Here is a 24,973-nt window from a genome sequence, read left to right on the forward strand (position 1 = left end):
AATATGGAAACAGCCTAAATGTCCATCAACAGGTGACTGGATAAAGAAGAGGTGGTATATTTATACAATGGAATACTACTCAGCCATAAAAACTGACAACATAATGCCATTTACAGCAACATGGATGCTCCTGGAGAATGTCATTCTAAGTGAAGCAAGCCAGAAAGAGAAAGAAAAATACCATATGAGATCACTCATATGTGGAATCTAAAAAACAAAAACAAAAACAAACAATCAAAAACAAAGCATAAATACAGGACAGAAATAGACTTATGGACAGAGAATACAGACTTGTGGTTACCAGGGGGGTAGAGGGTGGGAAGGGATAGACTGGGATTTCAAAATTGTAGAATAGATAAACAAGATTACACTGTATAGCACATGGAAATATACACAAAATGTTATGATAAATCACGGAGAAAAAAATGTGACAATGAGTGTGTATATGTCCATGAATGACTGAAAAATTGTGCTGAACACTGGAATTTGACACAACATTGTAAAATGATTATAAATCAATAAAAAATGTTTGAAAAAAAAGAAAAAGAAAGTACAGAAAAAAATCACTTTTAAAATTGCATTCAAAAAAGTAAAATACTTAGGAATAAATCTGACCAAGGAAGTGAAAGAACTATATGTGGAACATTATAAAACAATGACTAAGGAAATTAAAGATGACTCAAAGAAATGGAAAGATATCCCATATTAGTGGATTGGAAGAATTAATATTGTTATAATGGCCATACTACTGAAAGCAATGTACAGATTTAATGTGATCCCTCTCAAATTGTCCAGGACATTTTTCACAGAACTAGAACAAATAATAGTAAAATTTATATAGAATCACAAAAGACCCAAAATTGTGAAAGCAATACTGAAGTAAAAAAGAATGAAGCTGGAAGGATAGCCCTCCCAGACTTCAGACAATACTACAGAGCTACACTAAACAAAACAGCACAGTATTGGTACAGAAACAGACATATGGATCAATAGGGCAGAATAGAGAGCCCAGAAATAAACCCATAAACTTTTGGTCCATTAATCTTTGACTAAGGAGGCAAGACCATAGAATGGAGTAAAGACAGTCTCTTCATCAAATGGCGTTGGGAAAACTGGACAGTTGCATGTAAATCAGTGAAGTTAGAATGCTCCCTCACACCATACACAATAAACTCAAAATGGCTTAAAGACTTAAACATAAGACGCTATATACCTCTAAGAAGAAAACGTAGGAAAACATTTTCTGACATAAATCTCAACAGTGTTCTCCTAGGGCAGTCTATACAGGCAATAGAAATAAAAGCAAAAGTAAACAGATGGGATCTAATTAAACTTATAAGCTTTTGCCCAGCAAAGGAAACCACAAATAAAACAAAAAAGAAAATCTATTGACTAGGAGAAAAATATTTGCAAAAGATGAGATTGAGAAGGGCTTAGTTTCTAGAATATGTAAACAGCTCATACAACTTAATAACAAAAGAAAAAAACAACCTAAAACTGGACAGAAGACCTAAAAAATCAATTCTCCAATGAAGACATACAAATGGCCAATAGTCACATGAAAAAAATGTTCAATATCGCTAATTATCAGAGAAATGCAAATCAAAACCACAATGAGGTATCACCTCACACCAGTCAGAATGGCCATCATTCAAAAGTCCACAAGTGATAAATGCTAGAGAGACTGTAGAGAAAAGGGATTCCCTCCTACACTGTTGGTGGGAATGTAGTTTGGTTTTACTCTGGAAAACAGTATGGAGATTTCTCAAAAGACTGAAAATAAACTTACCATATGCTCCAGCAATCCCACTCCTGGGCATATATCCAGAGGGAACCTCAATTCAAAAAGATACATGCACCCTAATGTTTATAGAAGCACTACGTACAATAGCTAAGACATGGAAACAACCTAAATGTCCATCGACAGATGACTGGATAAGGAAGCTGTGGTATATTTATAAGATGGAATACTACTCAGGCATTAAAAATACCATTTGCAGCAATATAGATGGACCTGGAGATTGTCATTCTAAATGTAGTAAGCCAGAAAGAGAGAGAAAAATGCCATATGGTATCACTTACATGTGAAATCTTAAAAACAAAAACAAAAACAAAAACAGACAAATGAACTTATTTATAAAAAAAGAAACAGATTCACAGACAAAGAAAATAAACTTATGGTTACCAGGTGGGGAGGTGGGTGGGAAGGGATAAATTGGGAGTTTGAGATTTGCAGGTACTAACTAATATACATAAAATAGATAAATAATACGTTCATACTGCATAGCACAGGGAACTATATTCAATATCTTGTAGTAACTTATGGTGAAACATTATGAAAATGAATATATATATTCATGTATGACTGAAGCATTATGCTGTACACCAGAAACTGACACATTTTAAACTGACTATTCCTTCAATAAAAGTATGTGTACACACACACACACACACACACACAGAATTCACATAACCTATAAGGAATTCAATATATACAGATCTTCCTTGAATTACAATGAGGTTACGTCTTGATAAACCCTCACTAATTTGAAACTACTGTGAATCAAAAATACATTTAATACATCTAATCTATAGAATATCATAGCTGAATTTATTTGACCTTAAGCTTACTCAGAATACTTACATTTGCCCACCATTGGGCAAAATCATCTAACACAAAGCCTATTTTATAAAGAAGTGTTGAATATCTAATGTAATTTATTGATTACTGAATGTGAAAAGCAGAATGGTTGTGTGGGTGCAGAATGGTTGTCAGTACATTGATCGTTTATCTTCATGAGTGACTGAGCGGGAGCTGGGGCCCACTGCCACTGCCCAGCATCAGGAGAGGATCACACCACATATTGTTCGCCTGGGAAAAGACCAAAGTTCAAAATTTCAAGTATGGTTTCTACTGAAATGTGTATCTTTTTTTTTTTTTACCATTGTTAAGTGGAAAAATTGAACCATCTCAAGTCAAAGACCATTTGTATATGAATATCTGAAGAGGCTTAAAAAGTTTCATATCAAGTAGCTTCTGGGAAGTGGTCTTAAAAGACTAATACACAAATATGTCTAATATCAATAAAATAGTAGATTGGAAACTGCTATTTCCCAATATTGAAAACTTTCACAGTTGAATATGCAATACGATGTCATATCAGGAGAGTAGAAGAATATGTGCCAAGTTATCAAAAGTTGTCTTTGAGAGACATGAGTATGAAATTTTTAATATTCTTTTACAATTTCCTACTTATATCAAATTTATTATAATTGACATTCATCACTTTTATAATTAGGAAAAATAAGCTTTATTGTGAATGTAGGAAGATAATGACTGGATCTTCTGCAAGAGTAAAGGGTCTTTGAGTTCAAGACCAAAACCCTCCCCAACCAATCTCTGAGGCAGTGTTTTTGGGCCATTTAAGCTCTCTGTGTCCAACACTGATAATTGGGAGGATAAGATTTAGCCTGCTCTGGAAATAGCTGAGGGCAGAATGTTCCAGGCAAAAGGAAGACAACTATAAAGGTCAGGATTAATAACTGTAGAAGTAATTTGTGCAGTTGCTTGTTTAATTAAGTTTTTCTTTTCTGTTTGGTTGTAAACCCTAATAGGGCAGAACCTTCTGTAGGGGTCAGTCTGCTGCACTTTGCACAGTGCTTTGCACCATTAATAAATATTTGTAGAATCAGTGAAAGATATCCAACCATGGAATACTCCTTAATGTGTCTGTCGGAGTCCAGGTTCATAGATTATTTTTTGTAAATAACAAAACACATGTTCTTGGATGTTATGCTGAGAACAGAAATTAAACTAGAAGAGTGCTTCAGTGTGGTGATTTCCCCAGTTTGTGAGCATGGAGGAAAGAGGTGAGAGGGAAATGCAAATTCAGACAGAAGGGAACAGGGATGGGGGAAGAGCATTCTTGGTTGTTAGGTGGTGCTCAGAAATAGAAACCACTGACAAAAGAACTGGAATTTTCCTCCTCCTTAAAACCATTCTACTTTAGCACAGATCTGCCCCTACAATGTTATTTTTTGCAATGAACCTCAAGGGGTCCCTTAATTAGTGACAGGGAAATAGAGAAATCTGTTAGTCATTCCTACCCTTTGGGTGCAAAATTAGAACTATTTATAGCACTTTCTAAACTTGTAATTTAAAAATTAAATAGCAAGATCAGATCCTAATGCCTGAAGAGATACAGCTTGTCTGTTCTACAAATCAACGTTATGTCAACTTCCTTTTAAATAAAAAAAAAAAAAGACTCAAGAATTCAATTCTTTAGATCAAAAGAGAGAAAGACAGAGAGAGAGCAACTTTTTAAGAATAAAGGCTGCAACGCTGGTAATACCTCACATAGGAAGTTCAAAGACATACCCATCATGTAGCTCGTTCACGGGTCTCTCCTCACCTTGTGTCCCCTTACTGATACCCAACTCCTAAGTAGGCAGCTGATTGAAATGGACAAGACTCCTGCTCCAGGAGCTCCAGCAAGCACAAATCTTTTCCATTTCAATACCCTGATGGCTCAAAGGGCTAAGCTGCCAAGGGAGCAATGGAACGGAAAGGCAGTCCCTCTCAGTTCATCAGCACCCACATTAACGTGAACTTCGGCTTCCATTTTAGTTCCTTTCAAGAGATGTTAGTCAACTAGGTAAAAAAAACAAAAAAACAAAAAAACAAAACAAAAACAAAGAACAAAACAAAACAAAAAACCCCCACTACCACCCAAAACAAACAAAAAAAAGACACCTCATTTAGGACCTTGAATATACATATCATTTGGTAAGAAAATAATTCTATATTAGGTGGCTGGTCTTTTTAACTCTCTGCTATCAAATTTCTTCTAACAAATTGATCTCTCATTGCAATACAGAGGATGTAAATTTTCCTACAAAGCACGTTGCCTACACATTTTAGACTTGAGAATCCCTCAAAATGACAAATATGTTATCTCTGAAGATTCTATCAATGAATCTTTTTGAATAATGGCACTGTCATATCACAACCTGTGACATCTTCCAGAGTACCTTAAAAGGATAATGATTCTGACAGCTAGTATTTGCACTGCATCCTATGTCTTAAAAGGCATGTTTGCTTGTGTTAAGTAATTGTTCCATCTGCAGTGAACTGAACGGTTTCCTCATTCTTTTCTGTGTGTGTTATCGTGGTTCAGCAATAATTTTCTATTGTTAAGTATTGGTTTCCAAATTTTTGAAATCTTCATCTGCCTGAAATATCCGTCTGTCCATCCATCCAGTCAACTAACCAAATTTGTTGACATTTGCTTTATGCAAAGCATCACGACAACTGAGGTGGAAGAGAGGTTGTGTTCATGTTTGGTGCTGTTGCCTGGAGTCCCACATAGGTATCAGTCATCTGTGAATTGCACCAGAGACCCAATCATGCACTTTAAATAATTACACTAGTGAAAGATTGGCAAAACTCAACTGATTTGTCTTTCAGTCAGTGCTTCACGTGTATTCTATATACTTGTGTGATAACAATGAATTTTGTACCCTGCTTTCACAGGTAGCATGGCCCTTAAAAATTTAAGATTATATGTATTCTGTTTACATACAGGGTGCATATTGGAGGTGAACCATAGTACATAACTTTGATTTTGATTTCAGTACACAGTTAAACAATGATCCATTTTTTTAAGGAGAAAAATGCCTGCACTTGAGTATCTTAGTCAGTTTGACTCCATTTTGCACCTCCTCTTTGCTGTTGGCCTCAGGGAGATAGCTTCAACTACAGAAAATATATTATCATTGACATTTGTATTTCTCTCACCCAGCATGACAATTCCTCCTTTCCAAGAAAAGAAACTAATTTGTAAGGATGTCTTTTTAGGAACTCAGAAATGTGTCATTGGATTAGAAAGACTGTCTTAGGTAGAATCTTTCCTTGGGCTAAAAATGAAATTTAGCTTTATTTCACATTCTCCAAAAGTTCAAAATTAAGAGTTCTTTAAGAAGGTAACTGCTACAGTAGCTCAGGTTAGAGCAGAATTCCTACTTAAATTTTTTTCTTTTTACCTTTTTTTTTTTAAGTAAATATGCTCTCTTCATAGTCACATAGAAAAGTTACTTGTCATGGAACTTGTCATGATCTGGCATGGAAGAATTAATTTTAAAAAGATGGTTTAGAGGACAGGACGCATTTGGATTGGCATTTCAGGAATTCTCAGCTCCAAGCTTCCTTTGGTAGTGACTCATCCCATGGGGCTAAAAATAATGTCAACCTCATTTTCAAAGTCAGAGGAAAAATATTTGTTTATCTTGAATATTCCACAGATTAATGAGTAAATTATCATGGAAGATTTTGTTAAAATAAACATCTATATAAACTGGATGGTAAGGATCACAGAGAGGAGGGAGAGGCAAAGATTCAGAGTTTCTTATTTTATGAATTAGAGCAGGTGCCTGTCCAGTGGTAAAAAGTGAGAACAATTTGCTCTTCTGAAAGTAGGGTGGCCAGGTAATTTACATTATAATGTAGCATCCTCTCTAGCTTCGTACTGAGTTGCAGTCCATTTGAATGTGAATTTTTTTCAATAATGTCCTATTTTTGCATAATTTTGTCCTGTGCTGTAGACAGGTGATTTCTGCTGAGCTATGAAACCTCGTAACACATGTTTGGAGAAAGTGGTATTGATGTTAAACACAAGTATTGTGCCCCAGGGGATTGTTCTGGGGCACACTGATGTGCTGGCAATAACACACAGCCAGCACACACATCCAGACAGTGAGCATGTACAGTACAGTGGTCTTTGGGAAACTGTCCACCAATCCTTTTCTAACCAGAGTCACTATACGTCACGTTCTGTTACAGCATAGCTATATGAGGTTTTCAGTGACTGCAATAAATTTTAATTTAAGAAACTAAGTTTTCCATTCTGTTTCAACCCACTCTATAATCATTTAAAATTATTGAAATTAAGGAAGTTGAGACTCTAGTGATAAAACCTCTGAAAGTTGTTTGAAATGGATACATTATTAAAATGGACTGTAGAAGGAAGTTATTTTGCTTTTTTATGTAAATAGTTTATTGTCTTTCTTCTATGCTTTCAGTGAAATCTACATTTAATCACAGCTGAAAAGTGTTCCCTAGTTTGTCCTGTCAATCTAGGATTTTTAATAGATTCTGAAACCTCTGAGCTTATAGCTAAGGTTTTTGCATATGGGGAAAAAAAGATAGTTGCAATGGATAAAAAATCTACAGAGAAATTACATTGTCTAAGAGAACAATTACGCTTTTTACTATGCCCAAGACTATTTCTATTTTAAAATTAACTTGTTATTTTTAATATTTGTGGCAGAGTCCACTGACATCCCTTCTCCTCCTCCTGGCACTCATTTCCACTACATTTCTGGGTCTCACTTGCAGTTCCTGGTGACTGAGTGAATTAAGTCTTTCATAATGAAAAGTGAGTAGAAGTGACATGAGCCACTGTGACACATTTCACGTCTCATGTGTACTTCGTTCTTTTTTCCTGCTAGCTGAAGGCAGATGACAGGGATGGCTTTATAGGGTGCCAGTACCACAAGATGGAAGGATCCTGGGTCCCCAGAGACCAAGTGGAGGAAAGTCTTTCCCCTGCTGACTTGAAGGCAAACGACAGAATTATGACTTCTCTTTTACTGATCTTGAAATGTGTGGTCTTTTTGCTACTGCAGCTTAGCTTGTTCTAGCCAGAACAGAACTATACTGAATCCTTTACACCTGTCTAATATCCAAATATACTCTGTACTCTCAGACCTGGCCCAGAACCAGAATCTTGTGTGCAGCATTCCTTGATGCTTTTATCTTGATGTAAATAATCTCCTTCCGATCAGATGTCATGTACTGGTAAGCTGAACAGTGATGAGAGAGAAATGTCTACCTGTAGGCTTCTTGGGCATCAAAACGAAAAGGAAAACATGGACAGCTCCATATTCTTACTTCCGGTGGGGACAAAACATACCAGTCCATGGATGGAAAGAAAAAATTTCTCTAGTATTAAATTCTAAAATGCGTTTCAAACATGGAACTTCACATAGGGAAGATGGCAATATAGTAGAAAATGTCCTCAACAAGATGCCTACAATGATGCAGATGCAGCAGGATGGTAAGTTACAACATCTTTTGATTATAACCATTGTCATGGTTGGCAGCTCTGCAGGGCGCCAAGCCAACAGGTAGTAAATAAGTAATTGCTGTTTTTTGGCTGCCATCCAAAGATTAGACTTACACTTATTTGACAATTGCAGTAACTTTGAGCCTCAATTACATGTTTATTTGGTTTCTATTTGTCCTTCAGAATTTAAAACATTGCACAATTAAATTTTGTAATTCTTAGTTTAAAAAATTACTAAAATAAGATTGAGATTATCAATCCGAAGAAAAAGGCAAGAAATCATTAATTTAGTTTATCAAATGTGGCTTCAAATAATGCTTCTATGAATTTAAATTTGGAAGTTAAGACATCATTTCTACAACTCTCACATGTAAGAAGCTCAACAAATATTTTGTAAAAACTATATCTTGTAGATTCTGTCTCAAGACCTTTCTAAGTTCAGTGATTTCTGTAGCATCATCGTGTCAAACAAAATTAGCTTAGTACAGCTGTGCTCACTGGAGTACCGTAAGAGTTCCAAAGCCTGTAATTCCTGCAGCTGTACCTACTACCCACCAGTCCTCTGGGTCAGTTGCTAGTAACTTTTAAATTGTCCTTTTGTAACTTTAATGGCCTCGAGCTACTTTAAATTTCCATTCTAGTTCTCTCTGTGCATGTTTAAAATATTTATGCTCTTAATTAGCATATATTAATTCATAATCCCTGAACTATTTTCCCTGAGTAATTTAACAACAAACCTAAATTAAAAAGCTCCTTGTACAAGGTAGAGTAACAGGTAGTTGAAAATTTATTGAAAGCTTCTACCCGACACAGATCATCCAGGAAAGAGCAAACATTTGCAATTAAAATCATAATGTATAATGCATGATGGTGTTTTTGTAAATTAAGTATGGATTTTATTTATTAAAGCATTAGAGAAAAATTTGAAACAAGGATCCTATAATCCTATCATTTTAACAAGTAATTTCATTTTTTAGAGTTCCTTTGAATGTGTCCATAGGTACATAATTAAAGGCATTCAGAATGTTTTTTCTATACTATATTGCAGGAGCAACTTGTTACTTAGTACAAGAGTTTTACTCAGATTTCTAAAGATAAACACTTACTTTTTATATCTCCATCATGAAATTAAACATCTCATCATACATAAAAATAGAGTAATATTTACCTTTCTAAAAGGTATTTGAGCTTAATATATGGTTTCTGTTTATAAAATCACTTTTCCAGTGCCTTTTTTCTTCAGTGCCTTTTTTTTTAACACTATGTTCCCATTTTTTGAGCATTCACTAGTTGTGAGGAATAGCCTGTGGCCAAATGTACTTTTAAATCTGGACTGCAATGATTTATTCATAGATAATTCACTTAAAGCTTTTCCAATGTTAAAAAAACACCTGTATGAAAAGGATTCACTGAGTATGGTAAAGGGGACAAGTAATACGATTTTTGAATTATGCATAAAAATAGAATTGGCTGAAATATTGGAATGCTCTTTTGTTTGAGAAGCTAATATGAATTGACTTTGTAATCTTCATGCATGTGGAGAGAATTTTTGCATTATTTATGCCTTTTCCACTTCTATGGTATTTTCTCATTCCAAATAATATAAATATTAGTAAACTAAAGGGTTTACATAGCATGAATAAGAATATGGTTATAGACCTTTTCAGTTCCCTTTAGTTTCTCTTCATTATCTGAAAGTTTTACTTTTTCTATCTAGATATTCTAGATATAACTCTTTTGGACAGTTTAGATACATGAATTAGAGACACCAGTTCTTTACCATAAGGGAAAAATCCACCCAATTTTTCAGTGTCCTATTACGAGATGTTGGCCACAGAGATGCATAGACCAAAATAAGTATTCATTCAGTGAGACTGGCTTTCTTGATAAATAAGAGTAAATTGAAACCATTTTTCTAATTACTCATAATAACAATACTTAAATCGATATAATTATATATAATCTCTAACATACATGTATATTAAAGCTACATCTTCAGGGTAAGGGAAAGAAACATTGACACTTATTTCCTGCCAACTATTCTCACAACTTTTTACATTTAATTCCCAGAACTTTTCAAAATAAGTGTTGTGGGACCCCCATTTTAAGAGAGTGACACAGCAGTTTAGAGAGGTTTTAACTTGTCCAACATTACAGCTTTGGTATATTGCTGAGCCAGAGTAGAACTGAGCCTCAACGCCTATCTGGTTCCAAACCCTTAAGTTCAGATGCCACATCTTAAAGAGGTTATTGCAACAAAATTCCCTTTAATGTCTGGGACATGGAAAATAATCAACATTTATTTCGTGAAATAATCTCTCTTCCTTATATCACCATCCCTGTAATTTCGTCTTAAAAACCCTCTCATAGAAATGGTGGTCCGAGTTAAAGACGAGTGTTTTACTTTCAAAGAGTGGCTGTTACTTTGTCCATTTGCACGTTATTTCCCCAAAGGGAGGATGTAGATGGAATCCATGAAAATTAAGTTCTATATAATGAGCAAAAGTTTGTAAACCCAAAACACAAGTATGCCGTAACACATGAAGGAATGATTTTTCTTCTCTTCATAATTTTGTTTTTGGAATGTAGCTTTGAACCAAGTTAAGTAAACACATTTGAGTTACACAGGTGATTTATCGTGTATACATTTATAATAATCCTTCTGCTTTAGTAATTACTCACTATATTGATAGTTATAATCTTCAAATAAATAGATTAATTTGTGTTTGCTTAATAGCATGGCCAAGAAAAATCATGTATTACAAATAATTCTGAGATCTCAGTACTGATTAGTTTTTGTTTCCTTAAAAATAATGGCAAAGTGGAAGTACATACAACCCATTCTTGTGTTTACTATCAGCTACATTTCATCAATTAATTTGCTTTTTAAAACAAATCTACATATACTGGGTATAGTACTCAGTATTGCAACCATTTCAATTAATTCTCCATGAATACTGTGAAGTGAGTCCTTTACTCCATTCTGTGCAATAAGGAAATGAGACATGTTTGTCCCATAGTCGACGTAACCAGGTTTAGCTGGTCCAAGTGCGATGCTTTCTCCAAACACTTCAGTGTAGTATAGCAGAAGTACCCATGAATATTTCATATGTGCCTAAAATAAAAAGTAATCTAATTAAAGAGAATAAGTTTAATTTTAATTATCCATACATTATAATTAAATGCAAACTTTGCTAAATAAGATGGAGATGGACCTCTTCGTAATTTAGCTCACTATTTCACGGACCAAACGTTGAAGAGTCAGACTTTAGCAAGAAACATTGGAACTGTAATAAAACTCTATTCCTGTTTTATCTTTTGAAATGGTGTATCTTTGCCATGACTGTGTCCATTTGTATTATAAAAAAAGGGGTAAAAACTGTGACTATGAAAGATTTCTCACAAACTAATGAAATACTTTTTGATTTAAATCATATAATCTAATCATTTATAATTAATTGTGATTTAGTCATTTGTAATTTTTTTTCAAAATTTCAAAATGTTCCTCTTGGAGAATTTTCACCTTATATCACATCCCTTTTACAATGTTTCACATAGAAAATTTTCTGAGGTGCTGGACAAGGGGTCAAGGATTTTTCCACGATACCATGAAACCACAACTCATTTTAGAGGCCTTCCATGACATAACTGAGGCCATGACTACTTTTTACAGATCACTAAAGTTAAAAAGAATAAGGCAATGAAGTAGAAAAAAGTTCTTATTTTTTAGTACAAAGAATAAACCAGCGTGAACAGTGGCCCAGGTCTTATGAAGACAAGTGTTTCAAGGTAAGCTGGCCTGCCAATGTGAAATTTGTCAGTCAAAAACTAGCTTCCCAATGGATTCAGTTTGATAAATACGATGAAATAGACACCATCCATATGGATTTTCCACCACTGTTAACAAACTGACAGTCTCTCCCAGTTGGTGGATAATTCCCACTAAGACTTCATCTTCTCCCATGTACCTTAGTTAATAAATGGCAGGATTATCCACCAATTGTGCAGCCCATACACAAATCTGGCTTCTTTAAACCTTCTTCTGCTCTCTCTATAACACACTACTTCACATCCTGCCTTCAACATCCCCTTCTCTCTGTCTCCAGTCTTTACATCTTAACCCAAACCACCATCATTAGTTATCCTTGTTTTCTTCCCTCTCATTCCTCCTTCTCTATGTTCCTCCGATCTCTCTTTCCCTTTCTCTCCCCTCTCCCTACCCTCACGTCCATCCATCTTTCTCTTTTATAATAGTTCCTAATTTGGGCATCTGATATTTTCACATGTGGCAGAAATACCACAGAAGTGATGCTGTGCCCTTCTCAGTGTGGAATGTCACCATGTTACTATATCTTATCTCCAGTGACGTTCAATTACTTGGTTAAGATAGTGTTTTCCAAGTGTCTCCACAGTCAAGTTACAAGCTTTTCTTTAACAGTTAAGAAGTTTTTTTTGTGAAGAAATACCTTGAGACTGTTAACATCCTGTTTCTCATCATAATTTCACCCATTAATTCTAGCTTCCATCAATAATTCTTTTCTGCAATAATCATTATTGTGCTGTTTGCCTCATGGTGATTTTTTGCTTCTGTTCTTCCTTCTACATTATTCATTGAAATGGTACTGTAAGGGAAAGCTGTCTCTTCCCGCGCATTTAACTATTTATTCATTTATTCACTTAATATCATTTGGGATTCATGGATATTTATTTTATCCTATGATTATCATGCATTATGACCACTATTATTATTATTTTTTTACTTGGCCTGTGGTAGGTAGCTTCTTCAAGTTGGTTCCTGAATTTTTTCCACATGCCTCTCCAAAACATTTTATAAACACTCCCCTAATTCTGGACACCACAAGATGATCCTATCTCATATTAAAATTTCTTCATCCTGCAATAAGCCATCTTTCTGTTTTTAACTTTTTTTGGTGGGGGAGGTAACTAGGTTTATTTATTTTTTAATGGAGGCACTGGAGATTGAACCCAGGTCCTTGTTCATGCTAAGCATGCACTCTACCACTGAGCTATACCCTTCCCCAAGCCATTTTTCTGTAAAGCTTTGCCTTCTTTCTTGTAGATTGGTATTCAGAAATTAAGATTTGGGTGCCAGATGTGTTCATTGCTACTGGGAGGTTCTTACTTCTAGGCCCTCTCAGTGGACAGAGCTAGGAAATGCATAGACACACATGTATACAGACACTCACACACACATACATATTTGTACTTATCTCTCTCTATAAAACTCTGTATATATTAAAAATCATGAGTTCACACCTCTGATTTTAATTCAACATCAGAGGGCTCATTCTGCCTTTCTCCTTTCCTTATCTGCAAGCTGGCTCTTATATTCACACATATTTATTATTTGCTCAATTCTAGTATACAAGTAAAGTATTTCAGAATCTCTAGTCAACACATTCATAAAAAACAAATTGATGAACTACAGTACAATACTCGTGTGTAGTATATATTCGTGTATTGTACACAATCAAAATATTGTTCCCCCAAATTAAAGCTAATTCGTTTTTTCTCTATCCCTCTTCAAGTATGATTATGTCATTTATTTGTAACATACTTCTGTGTTTTTGTATTATTGTTAATTTTTAATTCCATTTTGGGGTCCCCATACATCCTGGCTGTATTATTTATTTATATTTTGGGGTACATCTTAAAAGGCAGTGCTACATAGAAAAGTATTACTTAGAGAAGTATCATTCCTTTCACATTCTTTCATTTCCATTCCTACCCACCTTTTACTGGTAACCAGCCTTATCAGTTTCTGTCTTATCTTTCTGATTCTCTTTTGAAGAGATTAGTGGATAAATCTTTTCTTCATTCTCCATTTTTTCTAACATAAAGGATAGCACACTATAGATTCTCTTTCACATGTACTTTTCATGATTGTACAAATGATTTTTTATTTACAAATACAAAATAAATTATCTATAAGCATGGACAATGACAGGGATAAATCATTATGTATTGTCAACTGAAACTAGTAATTGATGATTATAGTGAATTTCTTAAGTATCACTTGGCCTTTTCTTTGGTCGTTTTCTTCAACTGACTTCCCTGAAATTATTGGTAAGAAACATTGCCTCAAGCAGCCTGTCATATAGCTTAGTAATAGTGAAGCACCATCCTATGAATTAGAACCTACTAACCTCTATCCTACCCATTCCACCAATTTCCAGGATGCTTCTCTCCTTCAGCCTCCAATAAAGCAGTTCTTACAGTCTGAGTTGGATGAATACTTCCTTTCTCCACCATATTCACAAAATCTCCAAGCACAGCATCATAACCATCTTCTGAGGAACTTAGCTAATTTTCTCAACTATCAATAATCTTTCAACATCTACATTCTTAGCAATGATCAGTACAAGAATTTTGAGTGTTCATTTAATAATTTCTACATCAATTTTGAAAAAAATCTTCATTAGTTGGAATTAGTGAGTCTAAGGCATGAAATACACTGAAGCGGAACACAACCCCCTCCCAGAACAACACTTTCTTAAACAGCAACTCATGGAATATAATGGGCATGTGTAGACTTCTTCTCATTGACTTAACCATCACTTGACTCATCAACCTTCAGCACAGCTATTCTACTGAAAGTTTTGCCAGAAGTCCACCCGATTTTTCCTTTTCACATTCTCTAACTATGTTATCTAACTGCTCATTGATTTCTTGAATATGATTTTCAATTTGAACCTGTTACCTTTTTCTTTTAAGAGCAGAGCTTCATCTGTGGTCTCAGTGATCTCTCCAACTTTTCCTAAGTGATAAGGCTGAACATCATCAAGATTTAGGGTCAAACTATCTTCTCTGAACACTGAACCACCAGTAGCAACAGCCATGTCTTTAAGCAGATTTTCCTATTGTCACCAAGACCTAGAGCTTTGACTGCTACACTCTGAAGACCAACTTTTAGCCTATTCAAAAGGAGTGTATGGTTCCAACCAAATGACATTCTGGAAAAGGCACAGCTATAGAAACAATAAAATGATTGTGGTTCCAGGCATTTGGGAAGAGGGAGGGAGAGAGGGATGAATAGATGGAGCACAAGGGATTTTTAGGGCGATGAAATTATTCTGTATGGTTCTATAGTGGTGGCTATGTGTCATTATGCATTTGTCAAAACCCACAGAATGTACAACATCAAGAGTGAATCCTAATGTGAACTATGGACTTCGGTTGATAATAATGTGCCCATGTTGGTTCATCAGTTGTACCAAATACGCCACACAGATGAGGGATGTTGTGGTTGGAGAAGTATATACTTGTGGGTGGGGAGGGCTATGTGTGAACTCTATTTTCAGCTCAATTCTGCTGTAAACCTGAAACTGCTCTATTTTATCTTAAAAAAAAAGATAAAATAACTCATTGAAATGTGCAGTTAAAAAAAAAGGAGTGCATTTAGAGCTTCTCCATTAACATCTTTAGCAGTTATCATTAAGGGCTACACTGAGCACTGACAATTTCAAGGGCAAGCGTAATGGTCTAGACACTTTCTTTTCACGCAGTTGAATACAGGTATACTGAAACTCACATTTCTGACCTTTTGATGTATACAAAGTACGAAGAAATATACACTTAATCACACTTCAACTTAATAATTGAATACTTTCTAATTCATCATTCAGTGTTTTTCCATTCTTTAATATTTTTACACCCTTTACTCCAATCTTTTTTCATTGCATTGGAAATGATACTGCCAATTTCTTTGCAGAAACAGCAATTTCTTCAGGCGTTGATGCAGGTTTAGATGACTTCCTGAGTTCAGCAATTATAGCACCTACTGCTAACATGACCCTACCCCCCATTTCCCCTGGATTAGCACCTTTGCTAATCTTCTCTAAGCCATCTTTGGTAGTAGAGCACACCAGGATGGCAGCCGTGGTGGCAGGTCTACAGCCTTTTCATTTGTGTTATTGGTAATATTTGTTAACACGTATAGCTCCAATATTTTTATATTTATCCTGTAAGTCAATTGACTTTGCAATAGTCACACCATTTTTGTTATTTTGACACTTTTCAATCACTGTTCTTCCCTTTAGCCCCCTAGTAATGACTCTAGTATCAACTAAAAGACCTACTACATCTTGAAGCATCAAGGCTTGAACATCTGCACCAAATTTTACATCTTTGGCATAAGCTCGAGTCAGATAAGGACCCAGTGTCCTGGACACTGGCCTTCTTCTGGTGAAAGATTGCAGGTTATCCAAGCATTTTCCTAAGGAGGTGGTGGGGCATGCACCTGGTGAAGTAAGGGACAAATGGCATGGCACACACAGCAAAGCTCCCATGTCCCCTCTCTCCACTGCTCCCTCTGCACCTTGGTACTGTCTGTGCAGCAGCTTCCATCCCCTTGGCCCAGGCCTGGCAATCTGCATGCACCATGCTTTTTGTTTTTTTTAACTTAACAATATAGTTTGGAAATTACTCCATATTAGTTCATAGCAGTCTTCTTCATTCTTTTTCACAGTTTCTTAGTACTCTAGTGTTTGGATGTACCATACTTTATTCAACCACTCTTCTGTGTATGGGCATCTAGGTTGCTTTCAATAGTTTGCACTTCAAACAATACTGTAGTGAAGAACCTTGTGCATATGTATTGTTGGAGGTGTGTCTTCAAGGTATATTCATAGAAGTGGGGTTGCTGGTTCAAAAGATAAGTACATATACAGTTTTGTTACATATCCTTTAATTCTCCGCTAGAAGTGTTGTGCCAGTTTGCATTCTCACTGACAATATATGAGTCCCCGTTTTCCCACCATAAGGATGTGTTGTCATACTTTAAAATTTTTGCCTGGCTGGTAGGTGAGAAATAGCATTTTTTTATTTGAATTTGTCTAAATGTGCCTGAACTTTAAGTATTGCTTTATATTTTTGAAATCTATCATTTTAATGGCAATATAAATTTTATTCCAATGATGTCTCCAATCTATTCAACAATTCAATGTTTAATTGTTTAAGATGTCTTTTTTTTTTAATGATTTACTGCAAATACCCTGGCCTGCCATACTCAGCTCCCCATGCAAATGTGTTGTGATGTCTTTGCATAAAACTTTTTAATTATTTAATTTCTGAATTATTCCTTTGGAATAAATGAGAAGTAATTGCATTACAAATTACAAGGTAGAATAAATCATTTGTTTTAATATGAAACTGTTCTCCAAAAGAACAATAAGGAGTCGCCCTTTAATTGGTTATTTATTCTTAAGTCTCCCTGTTCTATTGCATCTTCACACTTGTAGTTTGATTGTCTTTATTTTTAAGTACATGATTAGATGTGAAAAAGCATCCCTGCCTAGGTTGGTTGTGACTTTCTAGGTAGCTGACACTGGGTAAGTAATTTATCCTCATTGCTCCTCAGCTCCCTTGCCTTTAAATAGGGATATTACCCATGCTTTGTAGGATTAAATGCGCTCATATGTGAAAAATGCTTAGAACAATGCCTGGCACACATCAAATACTATTTATAAGAGTGGCATTAACATCACTGTGGCATAAAACATTTCTCCTTTTTGTCCCTTTTTAGAACAAAGATTAGACACCCATCCCTGAACAAAAGCACCTTTCTGGGAGTTGTGGGATCCAACATCACATGACAAGGGACCTAGGAGAAGCCTTCCCACTTGTGCTTCCAAAATAGGCAGACTGACCTCTATACAGGCTGTGGAACTAACAGAGCAGCAAGCCTGCCTCCAACTCTGTTGCCAGAGTCAGGAGAAAACCTGCAGAGTGCTGACCTGGGAAAATGCCCACAAGTGAGAGAGAAACTGCAGACATCTAGTCTCTTGAGGGGAGATTCTAGGACACCATTGGAGGAAAACACTGTGAGTTAGAATTCAGTGGAGATAAGAAAAGCTTTACCAGTGTTGTCCCCACTCCCAACCCCCCCCACCCCACACAATACTGCATGGAACTGAACTGTCAGGCAGTGGCCACCTTTCTTGCAAGGAAAAAGGAGAGCAGGAAACCCATTTCTGTCCAGCAGCATCTAGAGTACTGAGGCAGGACCTCCATGACTGGGAGGAAGAAGGAGATCAAGAAAGAGGCAGATAACAGCATCGAAGTACATTAAAGGGGCTACTTCAGCAGGCTTCTGGGAGTACCTCACCTGAGGATCTCCCTACTACGTCACTCTGCAGGCGCCCTCAATGCACCAAGTGCTAAACACACACTTCCTGCCACACTGAGACAGCTCCTTGTATATGTTCGCAAGTGTAGAGGGAAGAGGGAGCTCCAGGAGACAGGAGGTACACTCAGAAAACAGGCCAAGGTCTGTGGACAAGGGGGAATCCACAAACTTGGACTATAGTGCTACCTTCTGAAAAACAAAAGAGAGGTTTCCAGTAGCAGCCTGGTGAGTTGTAAGAACCAGGGAAGACATAAAAGCTTAAGGATTCTGCTGCAAGAGGGAGCAAGATGAGTGGAATGTACCTATACAAAGGCAGAGCAAACCCCAGATTTTTTTTTTTGTCTTATTGGAAAAGGTATAGCACCAATGAACAGAATAAACCATCTTAAGGCAACTAGCAGAGGTTTAAGGATCTGCTACATCAAATGCGAAAGTAGCAATGTGAAATGAAGGAAACATGCTATCATCAAAAGACAAAACCATTTCTCCAATAACTGAGGTCAAAGTCATGGACCTTCACGACCTAATTGATAAAGAACTTGAAATAACTGTCTTTAAAGACACAACAAGCCACAAGAAAACTCAAAAGACATGAAATCATGAAAAAAAAAAAGATGATCAAAATAAGATCTATATCTGTCATATAAAAGAACTAAATAGACATTCTGGAGCTGAAAAAAATTCAACGAATGAAATAAAAATGCAAAAGAGAGCATCTACATTACAGGAGAGCAAATGGAAGACATAATAAATGAGTTAGAGGACACAGATTTTGAAATAACCCATTTTGCAGAGAACAAAGAAAAAAACAATGAAAAAAACAAAGAAAAGCTATGTGATCTATGGGATTCCATTAAAAAAACAAAAAAACAAAAAACAAATAGAATAATCATGGTCCAGAAGAAGAAGGCAGGAAACGGGAGAGAACGTTTATTTAAACAAATAATAGCTGAGAACTTTTCAAACCTGCGAGACAATTGGACATCCAAGTTCATGAACCTGATAGATAACCCTATTATCTCAATGCAAAAAGACCTTCTCCAAGACACATTGTAATGAAACTGTCCGAAATCAAAGACAAAGAGAGGATTCTAAAAGCTTCCGGGGATTAAGATTGTAATCCACAAAGGAATTTCTGTTAGGCTATCAGCATCAATGTATAAATGTATCAGTATCATGTATAAAATCAACATACAGAAATTAGTTGCCCTGACAATTAAACACTAACACTAACAACTATACATATACAATAAGACAGCTAGAAAGTAAATAAAGAGAACTATCACATTCATAGTAGCATCAAAAAAACAATAAAATACTTCAGGATGAATTTAACCAAGGAAGGTAAGGCTTTGTGAATGAATGAAAACCACAAGACTTTGATGAAAGAAACTGAAGAAGACACAAATAAATGGAAAGATGGCTGTGTTTATGGATCAGAGAATTAATATTGTTAAAATATCCATACTACCTAAAGCCATCCATAGATTCAATGCAACCTCTATCTAAATTCCAGTGGTATTTTTCACAGAAATAGAAAAAGAACTATCCTAAAACTTGTATGTATTCACAAAAGACTCCAAATAGCCAAAGCAACCATGAAAAGGGAGAACAAAACTCAAGACATCACCTTTTCTGATTTCATGCAATACTATACAGCTATAGTAATTAATTAAAAGAGAATGGTACTGCCATAAATATAGACACATAGACCAATGGAACAGAATCAAGAGTGCAGAAATAAACTCCCACATTTATAGTCAACCAATATTTGATGAAGGAGCCAAGAACATTCAATGGGGGAGAGAATAGTCTCTCCAACAAATGGTGCTGTAAAAACTTGATAACCACATGAAGAGAAATGAAATTGTACCCCTATTTTACACCACTCTGAAAAATTTACTCAAAGTGGATCGAAGACTTAAACATAAGAGCTGATACTGTAAAACTTCCAGAAGAAAACAACTCCTTGATGTTAATCTTGGCAATGATTTTTTTTTTAGATAAAACACAGAAAACACAAAAATAAAAATCAAGTGGGACTACATCAAACTAAAAAGCTTCTGCACAGCAAAAGAAACAATCAACAAAATGAAAAGACAACCTACAGAATGGGAGAATATATTTGCAAATCATATTGGGTACGGGGTTAATATCCAAAATATACAAAGAATTCATGTAACTCAGTAATTAAAAAAACAAAAAATACGTTTAAAAAATAAGCAGAGGAAATAAATAGACTTCTTTTTTCCCAAAAAGAAACATCCCAACAGCCAACAGTTACATGGGAAGATGTTAAACGTCACTAATCATCAGGGAAATACAAATTAAAGCGACACCTGTTCAAATGGCTGTCATCAGGTAGACAAGTGATAACAAGCGCTGGCAAGGATGTGAAGGGGTTCCCTATCACAGGGAATGTAACTTGTTCAGCCACTATGGGAAGCAGCAGGAATGTTCCTCAAGAAATTAAAAACAGAACTACCATGTGACTCACCAGTTCCACTTCTGGGTATACAGGCAGACCTTGGATATACCACTGATTCCATTTGAGATCCCTGCCATGAAGCAAATATCGCAACAAAGCAAGTCACACAAAATTTTTGGTTTCCAAGTGCAGATAGAGTTACCTTTACACTATACTGTAGCCTATTAAGTGTGCAACAGCATTATGTCTGAAAAATGTACATCTCTTGATTAAAAATGCTTTATTGCTAAGAAGTGCTAGCCATCATCTGAGCCTCCAGTGAGTCGTAATCTTTTTGTTGGTGGAAGGTCTTGCCTTGGTGTTGGTGGCTGCTAATAGGGTGGTGGCTGCTGAAAGTTGGGGTGGCTGTTGTACTTTCTTAAAAATAAAACAACACTGAACTTTGCCTTATCAATTAACTATTCCTTTCACCAACAGTTTCTCTGTAGAAGACAATGCTGTTTATTAGCATTTTACCAACAATAGAACTTCTTTCAAAATTGGAGTCAATTCTCTGAAGCCCTCTTACTATTTCATCCACTAAGTTTATGTCATATTCTAAAGCCTTTGTTGCCATTTCAACAGTCTTCATAGCATCTTCACCAGAAGTAGACTCCATCTCAAGAACCACTTTCTTTGCTCGTCCATAAAAAGCAACTCCTCATCTTTTAAAGTTTTATCATGAGACTTGCAACGATTCATTCTATCACATCTTCAGGCTCCACTTATAATTCTTGTTCTCTTGCAATTTCCACCACCTACATAGTTACTTCCTCTACTGAAGACTTGAACCTCTCAAAGTCATCCATGAGAGGTGGAATCAACTTCTTCCAAATTCCTGTTCATGTAATATTTTGACCTCTTCTCAGGAATCATGAATGTTCTTAATGGCATCTAGACTGGTGAATCCTTTCCTAAAGGGTTTCAATTTACTTTACCCAGATCGTTCAGAGGAATAACTGTCAATTATAGCTACAGCCTTATGAACTGTCTTTCTTAAATAATAAGACTTGAAAGTCAAAATTACTCCTTGATCTATGGGCTGCAGAATGGATGCTATGTTAGAAGGCGTGAAAATAGTACGAATCTCACTATACTTCTCCATCAGAGCTTTTGGGTGACCAGGTGCATTGTCAATGAGCAGCACCAGTCAGAATGGCCATCATTCAAAAATCCACAAATGACAAATGCTGGAGAGGCTGTGGAGAAAAGGGAACCCTCCTCCACTGCTGATGGGAATGCAGTTTGGTGCAGCCACTGTGGAAAACAGAATGGAGATTCCTCAAAAGACTAGGAATAGACATACCATATGACCCAGGAATCCCGCTCCTGGGCATATATCCAGAAGGAACCCTACTTCAAAATGATACCTGCAACCCAACGTTCATAGCAGCACTATTTACAATAGCCAAGACATGGAAACAGCCTAAATGTCCATCAACAGATGACTAGATAAAGAAGAGGTGGTATATTGATACAATGGAATACTATTCAGCCATAAAACTGACAACATAACGCCATTTTCAGCAACATGGATGCTCCTAGAGAGTGTCATTCTAAGTGAAGTAAGCCAGAAAGAGAAAGAAAAATACCATATGAGATCACTCATATATGGAATCTAAAAAAAAAAAACCAAACAAAGCATAAATACAAAACAGAAATAGACTCATAGACATAGAATACAAACTTGTGGTTGCCAAGGGGCGGGAGGTGGGAAGGGATAGACTGGGATTTCAAAGTTGTAGAATAGATAAACAAGATTATACTGTATAGCACAGGGAAATATACACAAGATCTTATGGGAGCTCACAGAGAAAAAAAATGTGACACTGAATATATATATACATGTTCATGTATAACTGAAAAATTGTGCTCTACACTGGAATTTGACACAACATTGTAAAATGATTATAAATCAATAAAAATGTTAAAAAATATTTTGAAAGGATTTTTTCCCCCTAAGCAGTAGGTCTCAACAGCAAGCTTGAACTATTCAGTAAACCATGTTATGAACTGATGTGCTGTCATTCAGGCTTTGTTGTTCCATTTATAGAGCACAGGCAGGGTAGATTCAGCATAATTTCTAAGGGTCCTAGGATTTTGGGAATGGTGAAAGAGCACTGGCTTCAACTTAAAGTCACCAGCTGCATTAGCCTCTAACAAAAAATTCAGTCTGTCCTTTGAAGCTTTGAAGCCTTTAGCTATGAAAGTCTTAGAAGACATCTCCTTCCAATATAAGACTGTTTCATCTACACAGAAAATTTGTTGTTTAGTGGAGCCACCTTCATGAATTATCTTAACTGGATCTTCTGGGAAACTTGCTGCAGCTTCCATATTAGCACTTGCTGCTTTGCCTTGTACTTTTGGGTTATGGAGATGGCTTCTTTCCCTAAACCTCATGAACCAACCTCTGCTAAGCTTCAAACTTTTCTTCTGCAGCATCCTAATCTCTTCCAGCCTTCATAGAATTGAAGAGAGTTAGAAATTTGCTCTGGATTAGGCTTTGGCTCAACAGAATAATGTGGCTGGCTGGTTTGATCTTCTCTGCAGACCATGAAAACTTTCTCCATTTCAGCAATAAGGCTGTTGTGCTTTCTGATCATTTGTGTGTTCACTACAGTATTTTTAATTCCTTAAGAAAAATCTCTCCTTTGCATTCACAAGTTGGCTACCTGTTTGACACAAGAGGCTTAGCTTTGTCTATCTCAGCTTTCAACATGCTTTCCTCCCTAAGCTTAATCATTTTCAGTTTTTGATTTAAAGTGAGACATGGAACTCTTTCTTTCACTTGAACACTTAGGGGCCATTATGTAGGGTTATTAATTGGGCTATTTCAACATTGTTGTGTTTCAGAGAATAGGGAGGTCTGAGCAGAGGAAGGGAGGTCTGAGGAGAGGAAGGGAGGTCTGAGAAGAGGAAGAGAGGTGGCGTAAGAGCTAGTTGGTGGAACAGTCAGAACACACACAATATTTATCAGTTAAGTTCATTGTATTATATGAGCACGGTTCATGGTGCCCCAAAGCAATTACAATACTAACATCAAAGATCGCTGATCACAGATCATCTTAACAAATATAATAAGAACGAAAAGTTTGAAATATTGCTTGAATTACCAAAATATGACACAGAGATATAAAGTGAGCAAATACTGTTGGAAATATGGTGCTAATAGGCTTGCTCTACACTGTGTTGCCACAAACCTTCAACTTGCAAAAAAAATGCAATATCAGTGAAGCACAATAAAATATAGAGCAGTAAAATGAGGTATGTTTGTACGTGCAAAGAAATGAAAATAGGACGTAGGAGAGCTATCTGCACTCCCATGTTTTTGCTGCATTATTTACAAGAGCTAAGATATGGAAAGAACTTGAGTGTCTGTCAACAGATAGGTGAGTAAATAAGATGTATATCCACGTATCTGTTTGTGTGTGTGCATATACATATACATACACAAAATATACACACACATGTACATGAAATATTGTTCACCTATGAAAAAGGAAGAACTCCTGCCACCTGCAACAACATGGATGGATCTTGAGGGTATTACATTAAGTAAGATAAGCCAGAAAAGAAAAGACAAATACTGTATGACATCACTTACATGTGGAATCTAAAAAACCAAATTCATAAAACAGAGAGTAGAATGATGGTTACAAGGGTGGGGTGGGGGTGGGATGTGAAAAATGATTAAAAGTACAAACTTGCGACTAGTGGATAAATAAGTTCTGGAGCACTAATGTACAGAACAGTGATTATAGACAACAATACTTATTATAAATTTCAAAGCTGCTAAGAGACCATATCTTAGTTGTTCCCACCACAAAAAAATAAGTTATAATTATGAGACATGATAGATGTTTTACCTAATACTACAGAGGTGATCATATTGCAATATACAAATATGTTAAATTATGTTGTACACCTTAAACTTACATAATATTGTGTGCCAATTATATTTCAGTAAAAAAATTTTAAAACGCTCTATGTGTTATTTAGTGTCATTACTGTGGTTTGTTAATATTTTAAAAATATTTTTGTTATATGAATTTTTTTCCATTTCCATAACCATCAGCCATTAGTTGTATGTCTCCCATTCTTTGGTTTTCCTACTATCTTTATTATTATTATTTTTATTTTATTTGGTTTTCTAATTAAATATATATGTGTGATTAAAATATCTTACAATTGCATTTATTAATTTACCTTTGTATTTTCCTGTATTACTCCAGAATC

The 24,973-nt window shown here is 35.8% G+C and overlaps 1 protein-coding gene and 1 pseudogene across 3 annotated transcripts in view; both read right to left on the minus strand.

Annotated features, from left to right (window-relative positions):
- Positions 1 to 24,973, minus strand: part of GRIA4 (glutamate ionotropic receptor AMPA type subunit 4) — a 439,401-nt gene that overhangs the window by 326,896 nt on the left and 87,532 nt on the right. The gene's annotated exons all lie outside the window — the stretch shown is intronic.
- Positions 14,298 to 21,356, minus strand: LOC116279294 (60 kDa heat shock protein, mitochondrial pseudogene; annotated as a pseudogene).

This window comes from Vicugna pacos, chromosome 10 (genome assembly GCF_048564905.1).
Source record: "Vicugna pacos chromosome 10, VicPac4, whole genome shotgun sequence".
Taxonomy (NCBI): domain Eukaryota; kingdom Metazoa; phylum Chordata; class Mammalia; order Artiodactyla; family Camelidae; genus Vicugna; species Vicugna pacos.